Below are 22,104 nucleotides of genomic sequence, written 5' to 3' on the forward strand. Positions count from 1 at the left end.
CCATCAGAGATGGGGGGACTGAGCATTTTTGAGAACTAAGTTCTGAAAGACAGAAAACTGGAAAAGAATTCTCTTTGATAACACAGACAGGCAGAATTAGAAATTACATTTTTTGATTTGCTGTTTTGATTTCACTAAATCTTGACCTGTTTGTGCAACACTGATTTCTCCCAAATCCCAACTGAGTCTGCTTGGTTGTTGTTGTTTTACTCGGGAACTTGGTCTAGTTGGGGTCTTGATCCCACTCCAATTGTTTCGTGAGTTGTTGCTGCTGCTATTCTGTTTCCTGTTGCTGCTGCTATTCTGTGTCCTGCTGCTACTGCTAATTCTGTTTCTTGCTGCTGCTGATTTCCCTATCTTCTTCCTCTTCTCCTTTGCATTTTCAGTATTTCCAGGTACACATCTCGAGTCTCACATTGGTGTAGCTGATTGTAACATTGAAAAGCATGAATAGAAAGATTTGAAGGAGTTACAATCACCTGTTATTTACTGACTGCCTCTTCATAAATGTTGTTAAGTTGTGTAAATTTTAGTTTATAGCTAATAGAGAATACATTGGTAAGTTTGTACTTAAGTAAAGTTTATGTTAATCTGAAACTGCGGTATTTGATTCGTTTAGTTAGCATACAGGATGTAAATACGATCCATGGAATGTGACACTATTTATACAATTGTTAAACTTAAACTCATTCTTTTAGCATGTTTGAATAGGTAGGGGCAAATGGCTGTTAAATCTAGCCAAATATAATACAGTTTTGAATCATCCAGTTTCGATTTCTTTAGGCAGTTTATAGGACTAGTTTTGAACATCATCAGTAACATCTTTTAATAAGGAACTCTATTAATCCTGTTTAAGCAATTTGATTTAGATTCAACTTAAGGATGTTGTCGGATTAAGTATTGCATTTCATCAATCTCATATGTAATTTCTTTGTTCAACTAAAGCATTTTCGTAAGGTATGACGTCTTTTCACTTTATAAATAACTAATCAGAAATTGATAGGAGTCCGGTTTAGGCCAAAGCATATACTTCGATTAGCATACATCTTTCTTTCTTCTATTTCTGGAAACAAAATAATAGAAATGTAGTCACTTTAGGATATCCTCTTCTAAAATAATGAGAAGAGCCTCGCTAAATAAAAAATGCAAATTGCGGGGCCCTCAACAACTAATCATAATATTTGGAAGTCTGTGGAAGGATTTGGTTTGAATTGGTAAAATTAGTATTTTGGCGAATTCCTGTTGATAGGTGAGATTTTGATCCGTGATTCAGAATGGATTTCCGAGATTTGCAGTATCTTCGTTATGTCATTTGGGATGTGTGTTCAAAATTTCATGTTATTCAGACGTCGTTTGGTCAGGTTTTTGATCGAAAGTGTATTTCGGAAGTTTTTAGAAAACTTAGGTTTGAATTCAACAAGTTTTGAGTAATTTGATGTTGTTTTAGATGTTTTGATGATTGGAACAAGTTTGAATGATGTTATGGATTATGTTGGTATGTTTGGTTGAGGTCCCGAGGGCCTCGGGTGAGTTTCGGGTGGTCAATCAGACCATTTCATGTTGGGAAAATTGCAGAAAATTGCAGGTTTTGGCTCCAGCTCTGTTGCTGATGTTTCCTCTTCTCGATCGCGTGAGGAGGCTCGCGATCGCATAGAGTTATTTCAGGGGATTCCAGATTTTCTCTTCGCGTTCCCATAGATCGAGTTGCGATCGCGTAGTTTTGTGTTGCTATCAATTGCGGTCGCGTGTCATCATTCGTGATCACGTAGTTGGGAGATTCTGAGCATCGCATTCGCGTGAGGGAGTACGAGATTGCATAGAGTAATTGTGGGCTGTGCTTCGTGATCGCGAGGGCTTTTCCGTGATCGCGATTAAGTAAAATTGAGTGTTGGGCAGAATGTTTTAAAAACCCATTTCCGCGAATTTGAGGCTAAGTTCCTCCATTGTTGGTCGAGTTTAAAGTTTTTTGAAGAGGATTGAAGAGGGATTCAAGAGGAATTACCTGGAGGTAAGATTTTTGAACTCAGTACTCATTTTTATTTTCAAATCCACCTAGAAATTCATGGAAAATAAGCCTAAAATTGAAAAACTAGGGCTTGAGAAATTGGACTTTTGAATTGGGATTTGAAGGACCATTTGAGGTCGGATTTAAGAACTTTTGATATGTATGAACTCGTGGAAAGATGAGGAATCTAATGATGTGAAAATTTCTGAGTTTTGAGAAGTGGGCCCGGGGCTCGGGTTTTGGTAATTTTGGGATTTGTGCCCGATATTGATTGTTTTCGCTTGGGCTTTGTTCCCTTAGCATATTGTGATGTATTCATTCTAATTTTGGATAGATTCGACGCGTGTGGAAGCCAATTTGAGGGGCAAGGGCATCGCGAGCTAGAGACTTCGCCAGTTTAAGGTGAGTAATGATTGTAAATGATATCCTGAGGGTTTGAAACCCCGGATTTGAACATCGTAGTGCTATATTGAGGTGAGACACACGCTGGATGATGAGTGTGTGGCCTTTTACTACTGGGGATTGTGACTTGGTCTATCCCGATTGATGATTTTACCACGTATTTGACTGAATCTTAATTGCTATCATCATGATTTGGGTTGATTGCCATATTTGAGCTTCGTGCCAATTATTTGAACCCTTCAGGGATTTTTATCACTGTTTCCTCACTATTTTGACTTATTACTTGAACTCAGTCCTGTTGATATCTACTGCTTTACAAACTCAGCCACTTTTACTCAGATTTGAAACTTAAATGATATTCTAAATGATGTTTTGGGCTGAGAACTACTATTTTACTAATGACCGAGGGGCTTGTGATGATTTTCGGACTGAGTGAGGCCGAGGGCCATACGTGAGGATATGTTGAATGATATGAGGCCGAGGGCCTGAGATATTGTATATGCCACGAGGTGGCTTGAGTGATGTGAGGTCGAGTGCCGAGTGATTTGAGGTCGAGTGTTGAGAGATGATGCCACGAGGTGGCTTGATATTGTGCTTGGGCCGTAAGAGGCCCCTCCCAGAGTCTTCACACCCCCAGTGAGCGCCGTCGATGATATATGGATCGGGCTGCACGCCGCAGCGATATATGGATCGGGCTGCATGCCGGAGCGATATGTGGATCGGGCTGCACGCCGTAGCGGTTACTATATGATACTATTCTGAGAATGATCTGAGAGAGAGAGCCTAAGGGGCTGAGAGTGATCTGAGAGTGAGCCCGAGGGGCTGGTACTGTGCTGAGATATTGCCTGAGGGGCGAATCTTGATGTGTTCATCTTTCATATTTACTTATCATTTTACCTGTTATATTGTGGTATTTGTGCCCGAGGGTTTTTTTGTGCTTATCGGCACTAACTATTTTGCAATCATTGCGTAACTGCTGAAAAAGTCATTTTCAAAAGAGATTTAAACTAAGCTAAGATATTTCTAAAGGTTTCACAGCTTTACTGCTTTTCTCAAAGGGTTTTACACTGCTTCTATACAGCATGTTGGTTGCTTTAAGTGATTTCTTACTGATCAATTATTATTTACCTTTATTACTGATTGAGTTGGAGTACTCACTTTACTCCCTGCACCTCGTGTGCAGATGCAGGTATTTATATACACGGTAGCGGGTTTTGACCTGATCGGAGGCTAAATTATCGGAGTTTAGCGAGTTGACTGCCAGCGTTCGCAGCATTCACATTTGTTCCTTTGTTTGTCAGTTCTATTTTGTATATTTCAGGCCTTGTATTTGTATTTATACCCTAATAGATGCTCGTGACTTGTGACACCCCGGTTTGGGATGTGTTTAGGTTGTATTCCGCACTTTATAAAGAAATCTTTTGTTTAGATGGTGGTTATTTAATTATGCTAAAACTGCTTATTAATATTAACTATTCTGAAAAGGCAAATTGGGTTGGTTGGCTGGCCTTGTCTTCATGAGAGGCGCCATCATGACCGGATCAGGGATTGGGGTTGTGACAAGTTGGTATCAGAGCCTAGGTTACATAGGTTTCACGAGTCATGAGCAGGTTTAGTGGAGTCTCGCAAATCGGTATGGAGACGTCTATATTTATCCTCGAGAGGCTACAGAACCTTTAGGAAAACTTCACATTCTTGGAATCTTATCATGCGTCCTTGATTCAGCTTGAAAAGTAACTCTTGAAATTCCTTCCACGCGTTCACATGCGTGCATAAGTGCTCAGTATCAGATGTGCCTTGATGACTTGTGATTCCCCGATCGAGGGGTGAGGCGTGATCTCTGTGAGTTTGATGTTGGGCCAGTCTGGAGGACTTGAGGCCGGATCTTTGCCTATGGCTTGAGCACCGAGGTGCTGATTGTGTGAGCAAGTTTGAATATTATATGTTGGGTATTGTCCCTATTAGTGGATGTGACAGTTGGGTAACTATGTGATGAGTATGTTAGTACTGCGAGATGTATCTATATGACTTGGAAGTGACGAGGAAGGTCTGCTGGGTGATAGAAGGACTATTAGGTGCTGGATTTCCATCTTGATTCGAGGTATAACCACAAGTTATGGGCGCGTGAAGAATCTTTTCATGTCTCCTAGTTGGAGTGAAGTAAATTTCACGTTGCGGTATGAGTTCAGACTTAGGAAGACTAAGTGACTGTGTAATGTGTGACAGTGGAAGGTATACAAAAATGTTATATTGACGCGAAGCAGGCGGGTTATCTCCTACGGAGTGTTCTGAAGTGGTGTGATCCTTATGTGTATGTTAGAAGATCTCATGTGTAAGTGAAAAGTATGTGTTGAAATTTGAAATTTCAGGTCGCTAAAGAGAGTGGGCTTAACTGTTGTGGGGATGAATGCGAGATTTGCAGAAGATTTACAGTACTAGATGATCTGTGTTTTCACAAGCTTACAAATGATTTGAGTTTAATCTCACTATGATATTGTGGCATCAATAGAGTAAAAGTGTTATGAGTTATTGAGGGTATCTTGATCTATGGCTTCGCGCCAAGTGGGGGAGTCTGTTGTGAGCAGTTGATGGCACGGTTAGGTGCTATGTTGGTTCCAGTTTGAAGCGTGCGAGTGAATTATCTATGACTTGCGGAAATTGAGACCGAGAATGGCTCGAGTAAAGGAAGATTTCGACAAAGGTTATACTATGCTTCATGGGGAAAGAAAATCACGGGATGTCTTTGTCACACCTCCTTTTTCACTACACCCCCTGGAGGGTATAAAGGAGTTGTTCCAATTAAAGGACAATCGAAACGGGATTTATTGTTAAAAGATTCAGAGTCACCACTTTGGAGATTTATGGTGTCCCAAGTCACTGGTTGAATCCCGAATCGAGGAAAACTTGACTTTGTTTAACAGTCCGCAAACCAGAAATCCGGGTAAGGAATTCTGTTAACCTGGGAGAAGGTGTTAGGCATTTCCGAGTTCCGTGGTTCTAGCATGGTCGCTCAACTATTATCATTGGCCTATCTAGCTGATTTTAGAACAATTTGAACCTATGTGAAATTTTAACCTTTTAACCGCTTTTATTTAATATATCTTTTTCGGAAGATTTCAATGTTATTTAAAACATGTCTTGAACCGCGTCACATAAATTCACCCGCGGTCCACGATATATTTTAACTAACGTTTTTGAGATTTGGATTTGGGTCACATAAATGCGCACCCGAGCCCTTTTATCTAATTTGATGTAGTTCAGTTCATCAAGTGACAAAACTTTGCAAGCTTCAGCCAAAGCACCAACAGTAGCAACCCTTTGTGTTTGACCACCACTAAGAGTGTGAACTGGTTTTTTTCAAATACTCAAACATCCCAACTGCATCCAAAGCTCTTGCCACCCTAGTCCTGATCTCAGCTAGTGTAAAGTTCAATTTACCAAAACCAAAAACAACATCAGCTTCCACTGTAGGCATCACGACCTAATGATCAGGGTTCTAATACAGAAAGCTCCTTGGCCTCTCCACGTACAAGAACCCATCATATGGACTCAATAAACCTGCTAATATCTTTAAAAGGGGTTGCTTTTACACAGCCATTGGGTCCAAAAAGCATCAAGAATTGCCCAGAGGGAATTTTCAGTGAGCAATCCTTTAGAATCGGAAGTACTTTCCCCTGTCTGGAGACAACTGAATAGCTAAGGTTTTGAGCATCAATTGCAAAGCTGTAAGCTGTTGTGACATTTCTGAGGGAGAAGTTGAATTTGATATATTATTTTACATAATAGGTGAAGTATACCTATAACATATGTCTGCCTACATATATAACTCGAAATTGCCTCGAAATCGCATAATAAAACACAACCAATTCTGAGCTCTTAAGAAAGAACTCATTCGTTTATTGTCAATGAAACCCATTAGCAAAACCAAGCAAAATACCAAACATGGATAATCAGTGCAAGAAACTATGGGTGAATCACAAACCATGACGAAAGACAGTACCTTAACCACCATTTAGACTGTATTCAGAGCAATCAGAAGTTTACGCACATGGATAAATCCTCACTCTACTATATACAGGGATGGATACTCTTGTTCATGCTTTCTTAAAGAGCGATAACACCAATAGGAGTGCACATATACCTTAAGAAGCTACTCTCAGTTTACTCTGGACTTGGAGACATAATTACTATAAGATTCTCACAAGGATCCAGATTCACACCAAAGCTTTAAGTAAACCAAGATATTCAATCCAACATGGTATGGTGTTCTTTAAAACAAAGCCAACAAACATCAGTGAGATTCATTAGGCCTAAGAGTGACAGCAACAAATTTCCTTTTCAAATCCTATATGACTGAAATGTTAAACTGGACTGACAACAATAGAATGTTCATGAGCACAGATATGGAAAGCCAACAAAATTCAACCAAACTTATGCGCAAGGAGGCTTTTACAAGATTTCATGGCTACCAGACTGATCAGATAAGCAGACAACACAATAGCCTTGCTGATGATTCCCTTTGGCTGATTAGCAATCGCAAAACCAAGCAAAACTTAGATAGACACATAAACTACTAGTAAATCAAAGCTGCTACAGGCCAAACAGTGCAGAATTTTTCGAACAAGAGCAGGAAATAGAGCTGCCTAGACAGTGCAAAACAGGGCATGCCAACAACTGCTCAAATTGACTTCTTCAATAGCTCGAAAGAGCAGAAGTCTTGTAGCAGAAACAAGGCATACAAATTTTCGAACAAGAGCAAGAAAATATAGCAATCTCAACATCTTCAATCAGTAGAACAATTAATCCTCAAACCACTTCATAAATATAATAACACTCAATGAATTAGGATTAAAGTAGAAATGAGAAGCTATTTTTCCAATTCCTAGAACTTCAAGGTTAAGCTTAGCTCACACAACTGGACGTCAACCTTTAATTTTAAGTCCAAACCATGTCAACAAATAGACCCGAATCAAGTTTTCAGCTACAATACATCAAAGAAAATCGACATAGCTCGACAGACTTTACAAAAATAAACTCTCAACTAGTCACAGATCGATAAGGAACTAAACTCAAATTCACTGATTCAACCCCACACAAGCTTGAATGACAGCAACAAAGCGATGCAAACTCAGAAATTCCATAGCTCAAGAACAGCCTAAAAACAGAGTTACATGGGAGAAAGAAAATCGAACCTGAAGTTGCAAACTTCTTTCAATAACTATAGCCATAATGATACGCCTTTTGCCTTCTAGTACTAGCGAGGTTCAATAGCAACTCAGCAGAACAACAATAGAACCAAGGTCGAACTTCAATTCATTTTTTTTATCTCTTTGGAACTCAAAGTCGGACTCAGATAATAAAAAATTGTATATGCTTCTCTTACTTTGAAAGAACTCTTAAGAGAAGAAATCAAATAAGAGAATAGAAACCCAGAAGTTAAATAAAACCTTTCAACTTTTTTCTCAAAATATTTTTTTGAATCCCCTCTCAAAATTGGATCCAGTTCCTTTTGAGAACGAACCCCTTGATGAATATGGGGCTCGGATTGAGTGAAATCAATCCAACGCCTCACACTCATCCAACGAATCCTCCTCCAGAACCTTCCAATCGTTAAATAAATCCAAATTTGAGCGAGTGAGAGGAGAGGGGAATATTGGCGTTAGAAACCATTATCCGTGGTAAGAGGAGAGAAGGGGGAACGCGTGATGTGAGGTTTGATGTTCACTCGCTTGAGATTTGGCGAGTTGAACGCGGTTGAGATGAAGAAGATGATGAACAGTCACGTTTCTAAGTTAGGGATTTAGGATTAGGCTTCTGTGGGTGTACATGTGGGGAATGGGTCGGGTTTGGGTGATTTGGGCCGGGTTTCTGCGTGATTGGGGTGGGTAGGCTGATGATGTTAGGTTTGGGCTGGGGATTTGTTGAGACTTTGGCCCAAAGAAGAAAAATCTGATTTCATCTTTGTTTTTTCTTCTTTTCTTTTTTTTTTCAATTTTTCCTTTAATTTTCGAAATCTAATTAAAATCCAAAATTAATTCATAGAACTAAAAAAACTAATTAACCCTAAAATGATAATTAACACAATTAATTAAAAATAAATTATCAAAAGAAAACTACTCAAAATCAAAGTTTAAAATTAAAAGTGCAAATTAAACTAAATTTTTTGTGATTTTCCATTTTATGCAACAATTAATTTTCTAATTAATCCTAAAATGTAAAATTAACCTTAAATGCAAATGCAACATATTTTGGTATTTTTCACTAATTAAAATGCACAAACAAAATGCAAACAATTAACAGGAAATGCCACAAAAATCCCCAAAATTGTAAACAATGAGAAAAAATTATTTTGTTTTGAATTTATGGGAGTAATTCATATAGGGCAAAAATCACGTGCTCACAGCTGCCCCTCTTTGCCCGAAAACACGAAGAGTTTTCGTGCAAAGATAAAGTGAGCGGATACGAGTGATTTTTTTCCGTTTGAATACTCCGTGGGAAGCATTTTTGAAAGATTTGACCACACCCTGCTTCCGAGGTAACCTACATATCCTTGGTTAAAAAGGAATCAGGTCACTGTAGTTCGGAAAGTTTTGGTAGCTGGGACTACCATGAAGCTGTGATTTCATTGTTGCTGCTGCTGTTGCTACTGCTTATTGAACTCCCTTATTACGCCATGTCAAAATAAAACAAGAAGCTAGACTAAACTATGATCTATGGATTAAAAAAGTCCTATCTATATCTTCCAACTTGATCTTGTGTTTCTTGTTGCCTTATTGTCCTCCATTCTCTCGGAAACGTCTATTTTTGCCACCTTGAATTGTAAACTGAGATGTTTTCCCCTTCTTCAGGTGGGTGCCTGACTGCTGAACTTGATATGTATTCCCATGCTATCCAGGCGGGCTCCTGACTTCAAAACGTGAATGTATTCCAATACTATCCAGGCGGGCTCCTGACTGCTGACTTGAAATGTATTCCCTGCTCTTCAGGCGGGCTCCTGACTTCAAAATAAGCAAAGCAAAGAATTTGAAAGCTAAACTTAAATGGTACTCCCTTGTTCTCCAGGCAGGCTCCTGACTGCTGCGCTTGAAAGTATTCCCTGCTCTTCAGGCGGGCTCCTGACTGCTGCATTTGAAAGTATTCCTTACTCTCCAGGCGGGCTCCTGACTTCAATTTGAAATGTATTCCCTGCTCTCCGGGCGGGCTCCTGACTTCAAAATAGACAAAACAAAGAATTTGAACGCTAAAACTTAAATTGTACTCCATTGTTCTCCAGGCGGGCTCCTAACTGCTACGCTTGAATGTATTCCCTGCTCTCCATGCGGGCTCCTGACTTCTAACTTGGAATGTATTCCCTGCTCTCCAGGCGGTCTCCTGACTTCAACTCAGACAAAAAAAGAATTTGAAAGCTAAAATTTAAATTGTACTCCCTTGTTCTCCAGGCGGGCTCCTGACTGCTACGCTTGAAAGCATTTCCTACTCTCCAGGCGGGCTCCTGACTTTAACATAGACAAAACAAAGAAATTATTTTTGCCCCAGTTTGGTGGCTGGGCACAGATGTGAGTGTAAAACTGAATCATATTACCAAGTATTACTAAGAATTAGAAAGCTAGGTCCCATTATTTAGGGGGGTCCTGACAACTCTTAACTAAACGACAATTTTAAATCTAAGTTATATCTTCTACAGGTGTGACTTCTGCTAAGTCTTGCTATCTAAGAGGATCTTTAAACTACTCTCATTATCCAGGAGGGTCCTGAAAATCCAAAGTCAAGTTTTATCTTAAGAGTGACAATCTTACGGCTAACTTATATTACCCTACACCAGAACTTACGCTAAATTTTGTTATCCCATGGAAATTTTAAAGCTAGGTCCCATTATTCAGGAGGGTACTGACAACTCTTAATTAAATACTATCTCAAACATGCAAACTTTGAAGCCAACTTATATTCCTTGGGGTTACAATTATGCTAGATTATGCTACTCATGATTGTTTTGAATTTTAAACTAGGTCCCATTTTTCAGGAGGGTCCTGAAAATCAAAAATCAAACCTGTTTGGTGACTGCCTTTCTCCACAGAGAGTTACTCTGAAGCAAACGAACTTTTCTACCCCTGTTTCAATCAAAGAAAATTTGTCAGTTTAAAATGGTGGTTAGATGATGGCATTCTTGCTGAAGATCTTTCCGCTGCATTGTTTTATTTTGACTTGCTTCCCCGAACTGGCCATGAACCGCTTTGACTTTCTGACTGACTTTCACACCCCATGACCTTTGACGAACCGAGTGTTCTATACCCATGCTGTTGTTTTACCTCTGGCCTTTTTATCTGAACCTTTGCGTCTCCCATGACATTACCGAACCATTCCACCAATGAAACTTCCGGTGATTCCTTCTATCCCCCTCTTACATCATGTTATCCTCAGTATGCTCTGACCACGATGTGTTTTGCAATTTTGGAAGTTGGTAGTGAGCTTTGACTTGCTTTGAACAAGACTGACATTGAAACATCTTAGATAAATAAACCCAAAATAAAATGAAATGCAATGACTTTGCGGGTTAAGGATAAGAAGAATCCAAAACCAAATGACTGCTACAAAAGGAAAAGAAAAAGAAACCTATCTGAGTGGGACATCTGGTACCGATGATCATGACATTCATTTCGGATTAATCGGCCCAATCTGTCCAACCAATCAATTTTCAGTCGCCGTACTATGTTGCCTCAGAATTTCCATGATCTGATTACTTCACCCAAACCTTGACATTGTTTATCCTGCGGTTCCTTGAAACAGTTTTCCACCAACAAACCTTTCTCATTTCACTTCTCGACTCACTTTCGCCTCAAAGTGCCCGTGAGGGTTTTCACCAATAAGACTCTCTCATTTTAATTTCTCTCAACTCTCGTCGCCTTACGGTGCCCGTGAAGGTTTTCACCACTAAGACTCTCTCATTTTTATTTCTCTCAACTCCCATCGCCTTACGGTGCCTGTGAAGGTTTTAACCAATAAGACTCTCTCATTTTATTTTCATGCTTGAACCAGAGCATTGCGCCTGACATGATTTACATTTACCTGCTCGACTTGGCATTTCTCAAAGACTGATCAGAAGGTCTTTCTTTGGACCGTAATGTAGGCTTCTGGACAGGGTTGGAAAGAAAGGATATAAAAGGCTCAAAACAATTCAAATGGGTTAGAATTACAAGTTTCGGAATCAGGCTTCTCACAACATCCACAACTTCTGTCCCAGTTTCTTGCTTGGGGACTTTTGGATTTTTGTTTTGATGGGACCAAACCGTGAGGCTACCTAGGTATCCTTAAAAGAAATCAGGTCGAACGTAGTTTATGTCATAGAAATTACTTTGTTGTTGTGATTTTTCTTTTTCTCTTTCTTTTTTTTTCCTTTTTTGCTTTTCTCTTCATTTTTTTTTGCTTTTATTGTTTTTCTTTTCTTCTCTTTTTTCCTTTTTTTCATTGTTTTCTTTCTCTTTCCTTTCCTTTATCTTTTCTTTTTCTTCCTTTTCTTATATTTCACACTTGTGTTTCTAATATTCACTACTGATTCCGAAAGAGGGGTATGAAAGAAAGCAAAATAAATAAGGCTCAAAACGGGTAATGAGGGATAAAGTGTTTAGATAGTAGAGCAAAACGCCTTCGTCACTTCAATCTTCAAAATATACCAAATACAAACAAGTACAATCAAACAAAGAAATCATACATAGTATCTCTTGACTGCATCGAAATTGATAGTTATTTCTACACATTTCCCTTCTACATCTGTCAAATATAATGCGCCATTGGGCAACACTCTAGTTACGACAAATGGCCCCTGCCAGTTTGGGGCGAACTTTCCTTTTGCTTCAGCTTGATGAGGCAAGATACGTCTCAACACTAACTGACCTACTTCGAACTTCCGTGGACGTACCTTCTTGTTATATGCTCTTGCCATTCTCTGTTGGTACAATTGGCCATGACACACTGCTGCCAATCTCTTTTCATCAATCAGACTTAATTGCTCCAAGCGAGTTTTGACCCATTCAACGTCATCAATTCCTGCCTCAACGACAATCCGAAGAGATGGGATTTCAATTTCTTCGGGTATTACTGCCTCCGTGCCATACACCAACAAATAAGGAATGGCCCCTACTAAAGTACGGACAGTAGTGCAATAACCCAACAATGCAAACGACAGCTTTTCATGCCACTGCCTAGAACCTTCCACCATTTTTCGAAGTATCTTCTTTGTATTTTTGTTGGCTACCTCGACTGCTCCATTCGCCTTAGGGCGATATGGGGTGAAATTGCGATGTATAATCTTAAACTGCTGACATGTCTCCGTCATCAGATGACTGTTGAGATTAGCGCCATTGTCCATGATGATTACCTTTGGGATCCCAAATCGACAGATGATATTTGAATGCACAAAATCGACCACTACTTTCTTGGTCACAGATGTGAAAGTTTTCGCTTCAACCCACTTGGTGAAATAATCAATGGCTACCAGAATAAATCTGTGTCCGTTTGATGCTGCTGGCTCGATTGGCCCAATGACATCCATGCTCCAAGCAACAAAAGGCCATGGTGCAAACATTGTATGTAATTCGGATGGTAGAGAATGAATCAAATCTCTATTCACTTGACACTGATGACATTTGCGCACAAAACTGATGCAATCCTTCTCCATAGTGAGCCAATAATAACCTGCTCGGAGGATCTTCTTTGCCAGAACGTACCCACTCATATGCGGTCCACAAACTCCGGAGTGTACCTCGGTCATGATGGCTATGTCCTTCCTAGCGTCTATGCATCTTATCAATCCCAGATCTGGGGTTCTTTTGTACAATACCCCTCCACTGAAAAAAAATCCACTTGCCAATCGCCGAATTGTTCTTTTCTGATCACTGTGGCCTGTACCGGATATACCCCCATCCTGATGTATTCTTTGATATCATGGAACCATGGCTCCCCATCAAGTTCTTATTCCACCATATTATAGTAAGCATGTTGATCACGAACTTAAATCTACAAAGGATCCATATAAGCCTTATCTGGATGATGTAACATTGACGCCAGAGTAGCCAAAGCATTGGCAACTTCATTATGGATCCTTGGGATATGCCTGAACTCTATTGACTGAAACCGTTGACAAAGATCATGCAAACATTGTCTATATGGTATAAGTTTCAAATCCTGTGTTTCCCATTCTCCCTGAATCTGGTGCACCAGAAGGTTCGAGTCACCCAAGACCAAGACTTCCTGGACACCCATATCCACAGCTAACCTCAAACCCAGAATGCATGCCTCGTATTCATCCATGTTGTTGGTACAGTGAAAACGAAGCTGAGCCATGATAGGGTAGTGTTGCCCTATTTCAGAAATAAGTACCGCTCCTATCCTCACGCCCTTCATGTTTGCTGCCCCATCAAAGAAAAGTTTCCATCCCGGCTTCTTAACTTATTCCAACTCTTCAATGTGCATCACCTCTTCATCAGGGAAATAAGTTTTCAAAGGTTCATAATCATCATCGAACGGATTCTCGGCCAGATGGTCCGCCAAGGCCTGTGCTTTCATTGCAGTACGAGTCACGTAGACAATGTCAAACTCTGTGAGCAGGATTTGCCACTTTGCAAGCCTCCCTGTGGTCATAGGCTTCTAGAAGATATACTTCAATGGATCCAGGCGAGATATGAGATAAGTAGTATAACATGACAAATAATGTTTCAGCTTCCGTGCCACCCAAGTTAGGGCGCAACATGGTGTTTCAAGGTGAGTATACTTAACCTCGTAGGATGTGAATTTCTTGCTGAGGTAATAGATGGCCTTCTCCTTCCTGCCAGTGATATCATGTTGACCCAATACATAGTCGAATGAATTGTCCAAAACCGTCAAATACAGAATCAAATGTCACTCTGGTTCTGGCGGGACCAACACGGGTGGGTTTGACAAATACCCCTTTATCTTATCAAACGCCTCCTGACATTCATGTGTCCACTTGACCGTAGTATGTTTCTTTAATAGTTTGAAGATAGGCTCACAAGTTGTCGTGAGCTGAGCGATGAACCTACTGATATAATTCAATCTCCCCAACAAACTCATCACCTCGGTCTTGTTCCTCGGAGGTGACAATTCCTCGATAGCCTTGACTTTTGATGGATCTAGTTCAATACCTCGGCGGTTGACTACGAACCCCAACAACTTTCCAGACGGCACCCCAAAAGCACACTTTGCAGGAATAAGCTTGAGATTATACCAGCGAAGCCTTTGGAAGAACTTCCTTAGATCCCTGACATGGTCAGACTGCTTTCTAGACTTTACGATCACATCATCCACGTACACCTCTATTTCCTGGCGTATCATATCATGGAATATTGTTGTCATTGCCCTCATGTAGGTTGCCCCAGCATTCTTCAAGCCGAATGGCATGACCAGATAACAGTACGTTCCCCACAGAGTGATGAATGTCGTCTTTTCTGCATCTTCCTCGTCCATTAAGATCTGATGATAACCCGCGTAACAATCCACAAAAGAACCAATCTCATGTTTGGTACACTTATCAATCAAGATATGGATGTTCGGTAATGGGAAATTGTCTTTTGGACTCGCTTTGTTGAGATCCCGATAGTCAACACACACCATGGTCTTGCCATACTTCTTTGGCACAGGCACGACATTGGCTAACCAGGTGGGATACCGCGTGACCCGAATGACTTTTACATCGAACTGCTTGGTGACCTCTTCTTTGATCTTTACACTCATATTAGTCTTAAATTTCCTCAGCTTCTACTTGACAGGAGGGAACGCCGGGTTAGTGGGCAACTTGTGAACCACTAAATCAGTGCTTAGACCCGGCATGTCGTCATAGGACCATGCAAAAATATCTTTGAATTCGAACAGTGCTTTGATTATCCCCTCCCTGAGTTGTGATTCCAAATGGACACTTACTTTAGTTTCACAGACATTATCTTGGTCCCCTAGATTAAGTGCTTCTATATCGTTCAAATTAGGTTTGGGATTTTCCTCAAAATGACTTAATTCCCTATTAATTTCTTCATAGGCCTCATCATCATCAAATTCCAACTCGTCATCACACTCAATTTCTTGTATTATTATTTCAGAGTTAGATTGGCCTTTAAAACTGGGCCGAAGATTCCTCATGAATGTCATGTCATTGATGTCAGCATAAAAAGAACTGTACAAAAGAAGAAAACAAAAATAAAATTAGAAGAAATGAAGGAAAAGGAACAATTGCATTTCATTAAATTTAAAGATAACATGGTTTTAACACATCCAACTGGATGGAACATAATATCTGAATTACAGACCCTAGAATAATCCAGACAACTAAAAGAAAATCAAAACCCACTACCAAGACTCCCTCCGGATAGGAAGAGGAGTAGCTTCCCAGTTGTTGATTTTTGCACGTGGTCCTACGAATTGCACATCTGCCTTGCTTGACCCTTCCCCAGCCTCAACCATGTTAACCTCGGTGAACAACCTTTTGAGTCCCTTATCCAAGTCTCCATCATCACCAATCAATGATCCAGGAACCTTTGACAACAATAGCTTTTTGATACCCGACCTAACGAATGATCTGGACAGATGCGAGATTGGCTTTGGTAATGCCCATGCTTTTTGTTTCATTTTGCGGGATCGTCACACATTTGCAACTGTAGGCTTGAACCCGAGACCAAAAGTATCCAGATTCTTTGGAAGAGAAACTGGTTGCACAATACCTTGCAGAGATGCACCCAAACCATTGCCCGGTACAAAACCATTTTTCAATATTTTAACGGATACCATGACTGATGTCGCAACCATCTTTGGAGTTGGAACGCACTTTCCTTCCGGAATTTTCTCTACCCATACTGTGTCGAAAACCTGATAAACCCACGGCCCCATGTCATCTTCAACCTTGATGAGCGGAACAATGGAATCATTGGGCACACAAAAATTATCTTCGTCGTGTACAACAATTTCCTGTCGATCCCATTCAAAGTTGACCACTTGATGCATAATAAACGGGACCGCTTTGGTAGCATGAATCCAGGGTCGTCTCAACAACAGATTATAAGAAACAGCCACATCGAGCACCTGGAATTCCATAGTAAACTCCACCGGCCCTATTGTAAGCTCAAGCACTATGTCCCCGACTGAATCTTTACCCCCACAGTCGAATCCCCGAATGCAAATACTGTTTTTGTGAATTCTTTCATCCTCCACTTTTAGCTTGTTCAACATGGAGAGAGGACAAATATTTGCGCTAGACCCATTGTCAACCAGTACCCGAGTAACCACGAAATCTTCGCATTTCACCATCAGATAGAGGGCTCTATTGTGCTCGGTACCCTTCCACGGGCAACTCATCATCCGAAAAAGTGACTCTGTTAATCCTCAAATATCTTGTTATCTATCTTTTCCAAGTGGTTTACTGAGATTTTGTCAGGAACGTGGGCCTCGTTCAAGATCTTCATCAAAGCCCGACGGTGCTCATCGGAATGGATCAATAATGACAATAATGAAATCTGAGCCGGTGTTTTCCTCAACTGCTCCACAATGAAATAGTCCTGCACTTTCATCTTTCTCAAGGACTCCTCTTCTTCTTCCTCATGGCTTTCTTCACCAATACTGGGTTATCTTTTGAAGTCTTAGCATTCCTCAACTCTTCGGGGGAAAAGCATTTCCCCGATCGAGTCAAACCATGAGTCTCACACACTTCTTCTTTAACTTCTTTCCCCTAGTAAGTTTCTGTCACTCATTCATAATTCCACGGGACCGCCTTGCTGTTGATTACTGGAAGCTGAGTTACTAGTTTTATAATAACAGGCTCTGTGCGAGCACCCTTCACAACCACAACAGGTTTACTTGTAACCCCTAGTACCACCACTTTAGCTTTCTCTAGTTTCACTGCAACAGTGCTTGACGACCCTTTCTCGGCTACCACAGCTGGCTTATTATCTACCCCTTTCAACTGGAACACTGATTTCCCACTGGTTACCTTTTCTTTTGAACTGGTTTCACTGGAATGGATCATCATCACTGTCTGCGAGGGTTTCTTAGGCTCCCCTCCCTTGTGTATCAACTCAATCATATGGGTCTCATGGTGAGCTGGCAGCGGATTTTGATTGATATTTGGTGCTTCTTGGGCCTGAACCTCGATCCGATGAGTATCAATAAGCTCTTGCATAGCTGTTTTCAGTTTCCAACACTTCTCTGTGTCATGTCCTGGGGCCCCTGAACAATACTCACCGAGCGATCAAGATTTATGGGAAGGGGATTCGGTAGTTTGGCCTCGATCGGATTCAACATACCCAACTGTCTCAGTCTGTGGAATAGACTAGTATATGATTCTCCCAATGGAGTGAAAGTCTTCTACTTCTGCAACCTCTCATTCTTAAAATCTTGATTGGGTCGAAAACCTGTTCCAGGAGGATTTCTGTAGGCTTTTGGGGGTGGATAGTTATTTTGTAGATCTTGGTATGGGTTTTGTGGAGCTGGCACACGCCATTGTACGTGAGCGGGAGGTTGGGTATAGGTTTGTGCATGATGGGCAGAAAAATGGGGATCTGGCGGTGGGTAATAGTGTTGTGGTGGGTTATATGGAGTGTGGGGATAAGTTTGGGGATAGGGTCGAGGCTGGTTATAGTAACATGGAAGGTTTCTGGGTCCAACCCAAGCTCCTGACTCAATTGTCGCAACATCCTCTTTCTTCTTATTCCCGAGCACACCTCCAGTACCGTTTTGAATGGTACTGAGTAGTCGCTTTGATTACTGAATAACTCATGATTTTGTTGGACTTGTGTGCCTCTTCAACCATGCCTCCCATTTTTACAACTTCATTAAAGGATTTGCCCACTGCTGACAGCAAGTGACCGAAATAAGTGGGCTCCAAAGCCTGCAAGAAATGATCAACCATCTCGCTTTCTTTCATCGGAGGGTCAACCCTCACTGCTTGTTCTCTCCAATGGAACCCATATTCTCTGAAACTCTCACCGGGCTTCTTTTCGATTTTTGTCAATGACAGATGGTCTGGAATAATTTCAAGATTGTACTGGAAATGACAGGCGAAGGCTTGGGCCAAATCGTCCCATGTGTACCACCTGCTGTGATCTTGTCGGGTATACCATTATAATGTCGATCCACTCAAACTCTGGCTGAAATATGCCATCAGCAATTCATCTCTTCCTCCTGCTCCTGTCATCTTGCTACAAAATCCCCTTAAATGTGCTACTAGGTCGCCATGCCCGTCGTACAGATCAAACTTGGGCATCTTGAACCCGGCTGGTAACTGAACATCTGGGAACAGACATAAATCTTTATAGGCCACACTTACTTGACACCCTCATATCTCGGAATGATTGTTCTAAGCTTTTGACCTTTCTGATCATCTCCTCATGCTCAGAATTTTTGGGTGGCTTCTCGGTTTCTGTCGTGAGATCAAGATGAGGGGTGTAAGAATCGGGTTCTGGAACTTTGAAGGTAGGTTCAGGGGGATAATACTGGTTGTCGTGAGTCTGGAACAGAGATTCACTAAAGGATCGGTGTAATGTAGCAGGTGGAGGTGCCACAAAAACAAGAGTGACTGGCGGAGGAGGGTATGGGACTTGTTTGGGTGGAGGAGCTTGTGATGTATGAGAAGTGGTGCCTTGGCATTGTTGGTAGAGGGGAAAGGTTGGAGATGAGTTCACAGTTGGAGGTTCCTGAGGTTGAGCCAGTGGTGGGATATAAGCGAGGTTAGCGGGATAAACTGGCCATGGATGCCCCTTTGCCCAGGCTTGGTACATTTCCGCCATTTGTTGCTTTAGCATACATTTCCTCCCTCATTGCATTAACGTCCATTTCTTCCACTTCTTTCGATGGGTCGATAATACTTGTTTCTGATTCCTGATTGGCCATATTCAGCTTGTCTTTCGATCGGGTGTTGTATGAGTGAGTTTCCAGAATGCCAACCAACTAACCACCTGCCTGAGCTCAATGCATCAACAACAACATTGTTAGCGGTTAGGTTTTTAACAAATTGGTAATCGCACATTTGAGGAATGAATGCACCTAAGCAGTTAATCGTTTCTATCATGCATTTGTTTGGCTGCTTGCGTCATCCCGGCTTTTCCATTTGCAAATTTCTTTCTTTTTCTCTTTCTTTGCTTTTCTTTGTTCTTTCTTTTTCTTTCTTTATCCTCTCATCGCCATCGTTTCTTTCTTCTATTTTTCTTTTCTTTTTCTTTCTCTCTCTTATTTTTCCCCTCTTTTCTTTTCTCTTTTCTTTTCTGTCTTTTGGTTATGGTCGAATCCTATGGAGATTGCCTACGTATCATGACCCCGCATGAATCAGACCGAGCGTAGTTTTGGGAGATAAGTGTGAAAGTAAATAAAACATTTTTTGGGATTTTTAGTTTTCATAAAAAAACAAATGCTTCCATTACAAAAACCCAAAACTAACAAATTCCAAAAGACTAACAGACTCTGATGCAAAAACGAAATACAGACTCTGAAAATATGTTATCGTACTCCAGCAAAAGGAAATACAGACTCGAAGACAGATATAAAATACAAACTCAACATGACTTACAGACTCTAACAGAAAAGGACATACAGACTCAAACGAAAAATCATGAATACATCAATGCTCCTGGTGCCCGGGGGACATCATTCAGTCTCGCCGCGGGCCTATATGCAAGCTCCCTTTGAAGTCGGTCCAAGTCGTTCATTATCTGTTTGACAAATGTCATCACTGCTGCGAAAAAGGTAGTGCGAGTCATATCCTCACAGATCTGGCACTTCATAACGATGTAGTCATTGATGTTTCTAATTCTCTCTCTTATGACGCCCTTTTCTTGTAACAAATGTCCAATCTGTTGGGCCCTGGCTTCCAGAGTTTGCTCAGCCGCATGATTTTGCTCCTGAAGTTGTTGCAAATCTATTTCTAATTGCTCCAATGTTGTATAACAATGTTCCCTTTCAACTTTGAAGTCTTTTGCCTGTTTGATTATTTTGTTTTTCGTGGCGATGACCTTTTTCTTTAACCCTGCGACCTCGTCTTCTTTCAACTGATTAACCAGGCGTGCTCGTTCATCTGCATTTTTAGCCAATTGTTTTCGAGCCTTGTCTAGTTCAATTTCTGCCTTGTTCAAATCAAAACTATAGTCATTTACTTTCTGCCTCAGGTTAGCTATAAGTGTTTCATCTCTGTCGCTTCGTGCTGGATTTTCTGCCGCTTCTTTCATTTTCTGAATTTGAGCTCGAGGGTCTCATTTTCTTTGGCTAGCCTTTTCTTTTCTCCTTCATCTGCCGCAACTTGCAAGCTACTCTCGACTTGAAGTTCTCTGATTTGCTTTTCCGATTTTCCTATTGTGGCTCTGTACTTGTTTTCCTTGGCCAACCAAACCCACTGTTCTTGTGATGCCTCAACAAATTCCTGAAGGTGGGGTCTTTTGGCCGGCCTTCCAAACTCAATTTCTCTGGCGAAACCTCACCCTTGGATCGATCACGTACACAGGTATTGGCTGTTAAGTATTGACATTCGCTCCAAATTTGACGAACTGCTGCTTCATGAAATTGACTGTTAGGTTCGATCTCAGCTACCTGAGCACTAATATCTTCATCTCTCGGAACTATCTGGCATCTCCCGGGGTGCCTCAAAACCCAATATGGGGCACAAAGCTGGATACTCCTAAGTCCCATCAAGAGGAAGTGAGGCCCGGTGGCTGGCATGTATATGACCTCATCCATAGGCAGCCATCCAAATGTCCACTCTATTTGGTTTGCAGTGATGGAACGGAGGCGCGTTACCCACTCTGTGACCCCCTCTAGCAAGCTGATCCCGTCAACCCTCGTGTAAAATTCTTCTATGCATGTTTTTTCTGTCGACCCACAACTCATAAATTGAAGTCGATGGCACAAGTGTTCGATCATCCACATCTGCAACAACATGTTGCACCCCTCGAAAAAGTCTCCTCTGGCTTTGCAGGCTGTGAGAGCGCGGAAGATCTCAGCTATTATCATGGGCGCGAGGGTGCTGTTGGCCTGAGTAAGCAAAGTGCTAACAACCCTAGATACTCGTATGTCAATATTCCCGTATTTTGTAGGAAACACCACGAGTCCCAAAAAGGCCACCATAAAAGCAAAACACCTATGTTCTTCCCACTTAAGGTGGTTTCCTTTGCTGCAGATTTTGTTTTTCAGCTTGTTGAACCCCCATATATGACCATATCTGTTGTATATAAACTGCAAAGTACAAAAACCGGCTGCCAAGTCTGGGTTGTGGACCCCCTACTTATTTTCAAAGAGTCTAGGAATCTGTGCACGGCCCTTGGAGCAATCAGGTACTGGTGTCTCAGGGGAACTTTGGGACTCCCAATATATCCAGCTATTTCTTCCAATATTGGGCTAAGTTCAAAATCTGAGAAGTGGAATACGTTATGGGCCGGGTCCCAAAATGTAACCAACGCCTTTACGATGTCTCCCCTAGGATTAATCTTCAGCAACCCAGTGACGCCTCCCAGATATATATTGACCGTGTCTTGTCCCGATTTACCTAGATCATCCCACCACATATGTAATTCCAAAGGGACCTTGCTCATGACTGTTATTAGCAAATTCTGACCCGTGCTCTTTTTGCACATTTATTAGGGTGGTTAAGCAAAAATCACGATTCAATTGACTCAAAAACAAAATGGACACATCTTTTTTCTCTTTTTTTTTCTTTTCATTTA

The 22,104-nt window shown here is 41.1% G+C and overlaps 1 pseudogene; it reads right to left on the reverse strand.

Moving 5' to 3' along the window:
- Positions 1 to 20,616, reverse strand: part of LOC104221450 (ABC transporter I family member 10-like) — a 46,496-nt pseudogene extending 25,880 nt beyond the window's left edge.
- Between the last annotated feature and the right edge of the window lie 1,488 nt (positions 20,617 to 22,104).

Source organism: Nicotiana sylvestris, chromosome 1 (genome assembly GCF_000393655.2).
Source record: "Nicotiana sylvestris chromosome 1, ASM39365v2, whole genome shotgun sequence".
NCBI lineage: Eukaryota > Viridiplantae > Streptophyta > Magnoliopsida > Solanales > Solanaceae > Nicotiana > Nicotiana sylvestris.